Source organism: Castor canadensis, chromosome 9 (assembly GCF_047511655.1).
Source record: "Castor canadensis chromosome 9, mCasCan1.hap1v2, whole genome shotgun sequence".
In the NCBI taxonomy this organism is placed as follows: Eukaryota; Metazoa; Chordata; class Mammalia; order Rodentia; family Castoridae; genus Castor; species Castor canadensis.
Genome location: NC_133394.1, coordinates 42,364,159 through 42,375,790, shown reverse-complemented (window position 1 = coordinate 42,375,790; position 11,632 = coordinate 42,364,159). Strand labels below are relative to the sequence as shown.

Here is an 11,632-nt window from a genome sequence, read left to right as displayed (position 1 = left end):
GCTTAAATCTTTAGTTCTGTAGTTATCACTCTCTATCAATATTCCTTTCAAAAGTTTTTATTTGTTCAGGGAAGGCCTCACACTTGTAATTCTAGCTACTTGGGAGGCTGACTGGGGAGGATTCTGGTTTGAAGGCAGCCTGGGCAAATAGTTCAAGTGACCCCCATCTCCAAAATAAGCAGAGTAAAATGGACTAGAGACATGGCTCAAGCACCTGCTTTACAAGCATGAGGCCCTGAGTTCAAACCCCAGTCCCACAGCAAAAAAAAAAAAAAGTAAAAAAGAAGTTATCTGTGATTTCAAAGTCTGCATGATGATTATTCTAGTCCCCTGGTATCTCAGGTTTTGTTTTGTTTAACTGTTCTTAATGATTTTGTCTTACAACTTATTTCAGCAATTTATCTCCAAGGTCATATTCTAGACCACTGTGTCCCAATTAGAATTGTCTGGGGATTTTGATAGCCTCCTGCAGCCTAATTACATAAAAGTCTTCTGGGAGATGGAGTATATATCTAATATGCTACCAGGGTTGAAAACTCTGCCATAGGCATGGCTATCACAAATAATTTTAATCTTTTTTTAAAATACGGAATGCTTCACAAATTTGCATATCATCCTTGCACAGGGTCATGCTTATCTACTCTGTATTGTTCCAATTTTAGTATATGTGCTGCTGAAGTAAGCACAATTTTAATCTTTTTTATATGAAGTATTCCACTCTTCAGTGGCTACCTCCTATGTTTTCATCTTACAGATTTGAATGTTGTAACTCCAGAAAATCTACTGAGATCTATGATCTGTTTATCTGGGCATCTGTTCATTGCCTCACCTTGCACATTTCTAGTGCCTATACTTCCCTTACACAGCAGTTTGGTATCCTAATGGTCCCCAGCGAGTCATGCCTCCCTGTTGTCATGCCAACGTGTAGTTCCTTTGAAATGGTGTTAGCCATGTGACTTACTTTAACCACTAACATTCAGTGGAATGTTCTTTGAGAAGAAGTCCAGCTACCCTGATGGAGAAAACATGTAAAAACACCAGATATGGAAAGTCCATATGAAGAAGGAGAGGGTCTTGAAGAAACATGTAGCTGAATCAAGGAAACCATATGACAGTGAGAATTGAGGCTTCAAACAATCTAGATGGTTTCAATTTATAGCTAAAGTTGAGAACCCCTGATTTATATACTGAGGACTTCCAAATAGCCCTAACTTCCAATAGAATCTTCTGCAGAGCTCTTCAAGGTCCTCTGAGATCTCCCTCCCCCATGTTATCCCTCATCCTACTTCCCTCCCCTTGCTCTTAGACACTGACCTCCTTGCTTTTCCTCAAATCTACTTTATACACTTAATATGTTCACTTTTTCTGCAGAGCTCTTCCTCCATCAACCAAGTTATCCATGTCTCACTCCGTCATTATCTTATGGGCTTTGCTCAGTGCAGTGTAATAAGTGCTTGAAATAGAGTGAATTTTGCTAGTCATGATGAAATGTCAGCTAGTGCAAATTACTTAAAATATGTGAAGATAAGAACATAATAAAAAGTGTTACAATCCCAATTGTAGTGAGGATATGTTTTGTATTATTACTGGATATCTATTGCTACAGTAATTGAAGAGTACAAGTTGATAGTATCTAGAAAAGTTAATGGTGCATGCACGCTTAAACTAGAAATATAGCCGTGGTAGTTTTAGAGCATGTTCACAAAGTTTTTGATGCTCTTCTCTTCAATAGATGGGGCTTAACCCCCTCCTCTTGAGTAAGAACAACTTAGTGACTCACTTCTAATGAATAGCATATAGGGTATATGACAGTGTGTGACATCCAAGTCTAGAGATGTTATGGGTCCTTCTGTATCATTGATTGGATCACTTATTCTGTGAGTGAAGCTAACTTCCATGTTCTAATAGGACTTGAGCCACCCCTTGGAGAATTCCAAGTGGCAAGAAACTGAGGCCCTCTGATAACAGCCAGCGAGAAATCAAGTGCTCATATCAAGAGTCATGGGAGGGAGTCATCTTGGAAGATCTTCTGGCCCCAATCTAGTCTTCAGATAACCATAGTCCCAGCTGACATCTTGACTATAAACTCATGAAAGACCTTGAGTCTCAAATTCCTGTTATATAGAAATTGCCAAATAAATAGTTTTATTGCTGGCATTGTGAATTTTTGGGATAATTTGTTACAATGCAAAAATAATAGAGAAACTCTTGCCCTTTGTAAAAGTAGATGGATAGAAGAGTGTTTATAGAAGCATCGCAAGAAATGGGAGACGAAAGTGACAAACAGAGAGATGGAGACCATCAGGCGGATGGATGAACACACTGTGGTAGAGCTGTACAATGTAACATGGACAGGAGAAAAATGTTTGAATGCAGTTACAACTTGAATAAGTCCCTTAAATACAATGTAGAAGGGATAAACGTATTGCATTTGTACTGATGGCATATTTATATGAAGTTAAAAAATAGGTGAAACTAAATAATGAATCGCTTCTGAATATGTATGTATCAGGTAAAAATGCAAGAAATATGAAACATGACATTCACGATGTGGTACATTAGTTATATTTTGCTATTGCTTCATAATATATTTTTCCTAAAATGAGGTAGCTTAGAATAATAAATATTTATTATTTCATAGTTTTTGTTGTTTGGAAATTGAATAGCTGGGCCCTCTGGCACTACATTTCTTATGAGGGTTCATTTAAAATATTGGCTGGCACTCGGACCCTCTGAAGACAGAGTGCTAGTCATTAACAGGTGTTATCCATTCCTCCCTACATGGACTTCTTTGGCTGATCTTCAAGATATGCACCATGCTTTTCTCAGAGAGCAATTCAAGAGGAGACAAAATTTGTCACCATCTTCTCCCAAGTTCCCCAAATCTCATCACTTTATGGCATTAGCTTGAAGTCTCCCTTGTTTGGGGGTTTTGGTGGCTCTAGTTAATCAGTTTCCCCAGAGGCAACTTCTTTGCTTTGGTCCCATTTACATCAAAGATAAGTCTTAGGCACTCCATAGATGGACAGCGGGAGCAGGCAATGGCTTGGGCCAGGTTCAGTCAGTGGTCAAATGTCAGCCTGATTGGTAGCATCTCTATCTGGACGCTCCCAGAGTTTGGGAGTGATCTTTTATCCTTCTTATACCTGTATTCAGCCCAGGTCAGTTACCAGGCATTTCTTTCATAAAGGGAGTTTAAGCTCTTCATGTAATAACCAACCTGGTTTATGAGCTGGCCAGGCATAGAGGTACACACTTGTAATCCTAGCATACAGGAGGCTGAGGCAGGAGGATCATAAGTTTAAGGACAGCCTGGGGTACATAGCCAGATTACATCTTAAAAAATTAGGTTTATGAGCATTGCATCTGTGCTGAGTTAGTCTTGTCTCCTGGACATCTCTAGAGTAAGAACCCACCCTGGCCATTTGGCATCATTCTGTTAAGTAACACATAGTGTTGGCCCTGCCAGACTTTTGGGTAGCCACCGTATATCTCTCACACTGTACACAGTTGTGAATGAAGCTCGTCAGGTGTGGTTCCTGATTAGGAACCTCATGTACCTTTCTCAAGTACAGTTTTTCTCTAGATGAAGACATGTGAACTACAAAGACAAGTTGTCTGTTCCATAGCTATCCAAAATACAACATGATATGGGGCAGACATATGGATATGTCTCCTGGATGGACACTGTACTCCTGCTGTACTCATTTCTGTTTAAAAGTCTCCTGCTGTACTCATTTCTGTTTAAAAGTGGGAGAGAAAAGACAACATTCAACCTGAGTAGCTCCATTTTGCATCTGGACCCCATTTTGTATAGATTCCCACTTAACCTTGCTTATCTTTTTCGGACCCAGCCAGTAACTTCTCTGTTCATCTCTGAGAAACACACTACCCAGAAACCTTGAAGACATATCTGTGGGCCAAACCACACCCTGATCAATGTGATTTCGTAGTCAGGGATACACACCCTATAATCTGCCAAACGGACCAACTGTTCCACTCCCCTACCTACGTTCCTACAACCTTCTGCCTTACAAAAACCCTTAAAAAGTAACACCAGTTACTCCACAGGCTGGTACTGCCTAAGGTGTCTGGCTCCTTTCCTCATGTGGAAAGTGAGTAAAACTTTGTTTCTGCTTTAACTCCAGCCTTTGTGAAATCTTTTACACCCTGCTTACCACTGTCCAGTCACATGACTGGAACCTAACAGTAAACAGGCCACAGAGCTTCTAAAATTCAGCTGAATAAATATTGGAAGTTCTTTGGTTAGGAATTAGGCCCATTCTTTCCTAGGAATGGTTTTCCATGGCTCTTGGGTGTGCCTTCTGGCTTTTTCTTCCTCCTGGGATCCAAGCAAAGGTTTAGGACTCCAAAGTAGTCTTTTTCCTTTTCTTTTTTTTTAACCGTCATTATTCTTCATGTGCTGGTCCTTTTGCTAATACAGTTTTCTTTAAAACGTATATTGGTCTCCTATGTATCTTATTGGCTTTGACTTTATTGAGATAAGTCAGTTTCTATCTTGGGTTTATGCAGGGACTACTCTGAGGTAACACCTGCAAGATCTTAGAAGCTCTTCTATTCAAGCAGTTTTATGAGACATCACTTTAGGTATTTCTGAGATCCTAACAAAATGTTTTATAGTCATACTTTCAACTTTTCTGCTTTCCTAAAGGTCTCAGCATTTGATCCTGTCCAAAAGTTACATCTTTTTTTAAAAGTCTTGTTTTGCTTTTTGCCACACGGTCTCACCGATTTGTCCAGGCTGGCCTTGAGTTTGTAGTTATCCTGCCTCAGCCTCCTGTGTAGCTGTGATTATGGGTGTGTGCCACTATGCTCAACACAAAGAGTCATTTCTTCTTATTTATTTTTTTTTGGTGGGGTTCAGGTTTGAAAAAGTCCTTTCTTAATATTAATGTCAATTATTATCTAAAGGAGTTGGGAATTTTAATCCCAACAATTCCTGGCTTCTTTTTAACAGAATTCTTTTGTTTTTTTCTATCTTTTATATTCATTATAAACAAGTAGAAACCAGTTGGCACTTCATCACTGAATGGAAATCTGAGGTCTCACAGTTTACTAAGATCATTTTTTTCTAGTTTCCCTGTTGCTATAGGCAACAGTGTTACAATATCTGCCTCTACTAGGACAAATTTCTTCCTCCCAGTTTCCAATGACATTGTCCTCAGTACGCTTTAAGCTCTCACCTCAAGTCTTTTGTTAGGCCTGTAGGCATCTACTAACAGATGTTTCTAGGCCCTGAGACTTTGCTGATCCTCTCCTCAAAGTCCTTCCACAAGGCTCTCCATGTTTCTTTTACAGATCATGCCAGAGAGTTTTCCAAAGTGCTCAGGCAAATTCACATCTCAAGCAGCGTGTGAGCATTCCAGTTGCTCCACACTTTTGCTTATATTGGTTATTGTCTGTCCCTTTCATTTTAGCCATTCTGTGATGAGTAGTGATATTAATGGTGTGACAATGTGTATTTTTCTGATTACTCAGGGAGTTGAGCACACTTAAAAATATTTATTAGCTATTTTTAGTTTCTGGTATGTAAGAGTGCTTGTTTAACCTTTTGCTCGCTTTTCTGTTGACTTTTTTGGATTTTTCTTATTGGTTTGTAGCAATTCTTAAATATTCTAGGTAATAGGATTTTTTTTCCCTATATTTTGCAAGTATCTTTTCCCATTCTGTGGATTGTCTTTCCACTTATTTTAAACAGAAGTTCTTAATTTCATGTATTCTAATCTATTGATCATTTCCTCTGTGGCTAATTCTTCATGTGCCTTTTTTAGGAAACCCTGCCTTAATCCACTGCCATGAAATATTTTTCCATATTGAATTCTAAATGCTTTATATCATTACCATTTATATTGGGGTTTATAAGCTCTCTTTCATATTTACACATTCTATGAGGAAAGGATTCAATTTCATTTTTTTCTGTATGAATACACAGCATAATTAATTGGAAAGTTCATGTTCCCCTCATTGCTCTGCAGTGTCATTTCTTTATCATTTCTATGGATGTGTGGGCCTGTTTCCGGTTTAACTTCTTTTACCAAAGCAACACCAAATTCAAATTATGGTGAAAACTATGCCTTTATGAAATATTTTGTTATCTGAGAGATCTACATCATTATTTTACTCTTCTTTGTAAAACAGTGTTAATCTGTCATCTGTAAATGCAATGAAATTATCCTTTATATTTTTTAAATACTGAAAACAATGCAAATTTTTACCAACAAGTGAATAAACAAGTTGTGTGATAACCAATGGAATATTATTCCACAATAAAAATGAAAAAAAAATAGTTACATATAGCACTATGGTAAACCTCTAATATGTTATATTGAGCAAAAGTTGTCAGATGTATATGAATACATGGTTTATGCTTTTATTTATATGATATCCTAAGATAGGAAAAAACAAACCTAAAATAACATAAAACACATGAATTGTTGCCTGAAATAGGGAATTCTGCAAGTCATTCAACAGTCGAAAGCTTTTCCTAAGGATGTTCTACTCTTGTGAACTGAAGTAGGACTAAAATCACATTTAGACATACAGTGCCCTACAGTATAGGAGCATGCATTGTTCTTGCCTTTCAGTGTCTACGGATCAATAAGCTGACACCTTTAAAGTGATAAAAATAACAGAACCAATAAGAGCTAAATTGTGTACTGTACTTCATTATCTGCCAGGCACTGTAATTCTTTCACACACAATCTCATTTATTCACAGTAAAAGATCCTTAATGGTTCAGTATTATTATTTTAGAAAGGAGAAACCCAAGGCACAGAAAGGTTATGTAATTTGCTCAAATACCCACAGCTATTAAATAGCAGAGCTGGATAATGAACCAGGGGTTTGGCCTTGGAGTCTATATTTTGAACCATGGGCTGACTCATTGATACAAACATGTACTGTCTACATAGCATTACACAAAAAGATCGATATGGTAGATTTGTTGAAAAGTCACCTCTTGTTTGTATTAGCAATGTAATTGGCAAATTTTGGGAAAAACTCACTAGGTTGGGTTGGTACTTTGCTATTTAAGGTTTGAAAAGAAAACTCACCTACTCTCTCCAAATAAAACAAAACAACAAACATCAAACTGTGCACATAGAAGCCTGGCACTCTGGAGGACCTGTATGGGGCAGATCACTGGATTTTCACAGTTCTAAGCCCCTGACTTAGCCAGGCTTCTGTAAATGGTTCAGTTCCTTGATCTGTCTGAAAGACAGTTTTTCAGCTGTCACTAAGAGCCAAATCCTTCTCTTCTGCTCTAAAAGATATTTATAATTTGTTTGTGATTAATTGAAATTTGCCTGGGTATGGGAGCAGTGTGTCTTGTAAGCTTTGATCCACTGACCTATCCACTGCCTGCTCCGTTCCTTTTGGAAAACTATCTTCCTAGAAGATGTTTCTGTGAGCTCACACTCTCACCTGGTTTATAAAACAGCGCCGCAATGCTACACATAATTTATCATACCATTTTCTTTATTTATTAAGGCCTTCAGAGGACATGACAGGTGGTGTGAATGTACAAAGAAGGCTGCAAATCCCTTTGTTCACTTGCTTCTGTTTGATAACTTCTGGGGTGAACACTGGTTGAAGCTGTGGTTTTAGAAAATTACTCAGTCTCCGAAATACTGGCACTAACAGATATTTTCTAACCAAAATGAAATCTTTTTTTAAAATGTAATTAATGTCCACTAAAACCAGCATAGCATGATTATTCTAGCAACTTGAATTTGAATATGTGTTAGTTTCTCTCATCTATGATCTATGTCTCTCATTGATTGGGTTCTTAGACATATTAGGAGCAGATTACACCTTCTGAAAATAAACTAACACTTCTATCCACTTAAGTCACCCTTTTCTTCTATTTTCTCAAGTTTATCTACTTTTCTTGTTTTATTCCCAGCCACCTTTAACATTCTGCATGCCTTTCTGTTAGAAGTGTCTATTTGTTTCTTTTTCTTCTTTCTTTCTTTTTTCCTTTCCTCTCCTCTCCTCTCCTCCCCTCCCCTCCCTTCCCCTTCCCTCCCTTCCCCTTCCCTTTCTTCTTTCCTTCCCTTCCTTCTTTCCTTCTTTCTTTCTTTCTGCGAGAGGGTCCTGGCTCCTCTCACAGTGGTAGGGATGAGAGATGAGATTGACTGTGCTGTTTGGCTGGTTTATTGTTTTTGATTTGCACCAATGGGAGTCATCAAGGAAATAAACACATTGTGTTCCATTTAATATGCCTCTGTAGAGGGATCCTAATTTCTCATGGTATGAGAGAAGGCATGTTGTCCAGTTCTTTCCCAGGGAGCACGTCAATGAAATGGAAATGTATAAACATTCCAGAGACAGGGACTTGGTGGTTTACCGCCTGCCTGAATTATAAGGCATTCTGGTGTTTCCAGGACCACTCTGAGGCTGTAGTAGGTGAAGATTAACTTCTTGTGATTTTGATTATATTTGTTTCCTTTTGTTGTGGCAACAGATTACTATAAACTTCTCAACTTACAAGAAAACAACCTGGTTAATTTACAGCTCTGATGGTCAGATATCTTACAAACAAGGTGTTGGCAGGGCGGCCTTCCTTCTGGAAGTTCTAGGGGAGAGCTCATTCCTTCCTTCTTCTGCCTTCTGGAGGCTTGTGACCCCTTTTCTTCCTCAAAGCCAGTAGGCTCATGATTCCAACTTCTCCTTCTGTTGCCACATCTCCTGTCCTACTGAGACCCTGCCTCCCTCTTATAAGAACTCTTGTGATTTCATTGGACCCACCCACATAACTGAAGGAAATCTTCCCATCTCAAGAGTCTTAACTTACACCTGCAAATCTGTTTTGCCATGTAAGGTGATGTACTCACAAGTTTTAGAGATTAGGATATGCACATGGTGGGGGTGGGGGTGGGGGTGGGGGTGTCCATTATTTGTCCCACCACATACCTGTTCATCAAACAGCTGTTTGCTTTTTACTGTTATTGATGTCAGTCATGTGCACATTGTAATCAACTGGACTGTAGCATTTTTGAGAGCTATTTTTACTTTTTTGGGTCCCTCTCCACATAGAAGCTACAACAACCATGCTCTGATGAATCCACAGAACAACATGGGTCCAAATCCCAAGCTTTGTTAATCCATGCATTCTTTGTGCTTGATGGAGAGAACCTACTGGGTTTTGAAATCTTAGGAATCATGGCTGATACATTTCTGAGGTGTTGTGCCTACCAAAGACATAAGGCAAATCTAATCCTCTGGATAAAGATCTCAGCTCCACCAAATTCCAACTCTATCTCTCTGCTAACATCTGATGGTTCTGAGAGCTTGTAAGAGTTGCTAATGAACCTTCTCCTGGCCAATTTCCACAAAGCACCCTTTCAGAACACTGTATCAGCCAAAAGAAATGCGTCATCCACTGTTAGCATTAGTCGGGATGGAAAATGGTTTTTCTACTGAAATTTTAAGAAATGATACCTGTCCAAAACAAAAGTTCTTTATTCTCTTGGTCTCTGTACTTCATCAAAACTGGTATGGAGAGAGCAAGGGAAAGAATGAGCGATGAGGCTGGTTAGGTGGCAGGCACCAGGTGTTGGTCATGGCTTGTAAAACATAGGGTTTTCACCCTAAGGACAAATGGAAGAATTGAAGGAATTTAGGGAGACATGGAGAGGAGGGTCAAGGAGAATTCAGGTCTTATTTCTGGATTTTTGGGGACATGAGATGGATGACAGCTCCATATTGACATGGGAAACAGGAAAAAGAAGAGTTTGGAGACAAGTTGGAATCTTATAGTGAGTCACCCAAGTGAAGATGACAGTTGGGACTGTGGGTCTTGAGGTTCAGGAAGGCTAGATTTGCTGTATGGCTTCATAACTCCGCAGTAAAGGTGATAGCTGGGGATTCTACCTGTGAGAGTATAGAGTTAGAAAAGATGGCCTAAGACAGAGTCAATGAGCACAAACACTCAAGGACAGGCACAGTAAAAGCCTGCAAAGAGACCAAGGAATGGTGAGAGAGGGTTTTGGAAAGTCAAAAAAAATTGCTGACATATTAAAAAAATTTGTACCAGGCTGAGGGTGTCACTCAGTGGTAGGCTGGGTGCTTAGCCCTGAGTCCAATCCTTAGTGGTGTGTGTGTGTGTGTGTGTGTGTGTGTGTGTGTGTGTGTGTGAATGCACACCCTTCATAGGGTTTTGAAGTTCAAATGAAAAAATGAATTTGAAAATGTCTTGTAAAGTGTTCTATCAGTGATTTTCTAATTTTTCTTTAGTGTGCACAAAGTCTTTCAAAGGGCTTGTTAAGAACATATATTGTTGTGCTTCTGATTTTAGTAGTAGTTTCTGACTCAGAAGATCTGGGATGGGACCCTTGGAATTTGAATGTTGTGTTCTTAGGTACAGCTGACTTTATTGATCCAGAACCATTGTTTGTGAACTACTATGTATTACAAATGTAAGAAAGCATGGTTCTGATTTTACAGCAAAATTCAAGGAGCTTTCTTTCTGTATTGTCTGTTTCCTGCTCTAGTGAGATAGAAATTTCTTTACCTTCTTCCTGCCTAGCAATATCACACAAGCAAGATCGCTTGATTGCTTACAATAGTGAGGTACGACTTGAGTTCAGCTCAAGAATAGGAAAAATAGGTGATTTTTCTTGAGAAAGATAAGAAGGAGCTCTTTGGGGTAAGAGGCAGTATAAAGCCCATTAGATGCAAAATGCTACTTACTACCAACTTTCAAAAAATCCCATTAGAGACCTTGTAATTTGATCCAGAGGGAACAGCATGAGGGGAGTCAGGGAAAAGGAAAAATTGACCTCATTCTTCAGTCTTTTCCGAAAGCCTGAGAAATGTGTGTGCCTCGACACTCCCTTTTTCAATCCCACAAAACAGGGAATCAGGAAAACGCATTAGCACCCTAGTACAGAGTAGGAACACAGAGGTGGGGGGAACTCAGCCTCCTCAAGACAAGAGGAAACTGGGGGAGGGGAGAGAGAACTTCTCCCTGTGGAGAATCTGCAGTGCGCCCTGGAAGGAAGGGAAGTGGGGAAAGGTACCTCAGCCTTCAGCCAGACACTGCCTCTGGGCATGTGGGAAAGTGAGGGAGGAGGCCGCGATGGGAAGAGTTCCTGCGGCTGTTTTGGAGTGAGGATCAGGAGAGCTGGAACATTCAGCTTCACTTGTTCACTTCTGGAGCCTATTCCTCCATTTTTAACCTGGATAAAGAAGGGGCGCTGGGCTGCGTCTGTACAAGCCAGAGTGGCCGCCTTCCGCACAGCGGACCCCGCTTCGGCCCCTGGCCCAGGCCAGAGAGGTGGCCTTAGGGGACACTGAAGTTACTCTGTGGAGGGGGGAGGGGTCGCCAAGCTATTCTCCAATCAGGGAGGCTGCCCCAGCTCTTTGCATACATTATGCTAATAGCAGACCTCCCGCTCAGCTCCCACCCAAGCTCCCCCGCCCCCTCGGGGGGGGGTTGTCTCCCGGGCGGCTCGCGGGCAGGGCGAAGGTGAATACATTATGCTAATGAGGAAGGCTCCCGCTTTGGGCTGGGAGGGGGCGCTGGGCCGCGCGCGCGGCGGGCGGGCCGCGGGGCGCGCGGAGGGGGTCGGGGGCGGGCCGACGCGCTCGGAGCGCGCGCGCACTCACA

At 40.5% G+C, this 11,632-nt stretch overlaps 1 non-coding gene across 1 annotated transcript; it reads right to left on the bottom strand.

Annotated features, from left to right (window-relative positions):
* Window positions 1–580: 580 nt before the first annotated feature.
* LOC141411138 (U6 spliceosomal RNA) lies at window positions 581–686 on the bottom strand. Its single transcript, XR_012435979.1, has one exon. It is a non-coding gene; the product is annotated as a U6 spliceosomal RNA (small nuclear RNA).
* Between the last annotated feature and the right edge of the window lie 10,946 nt (window positions 687–11,632).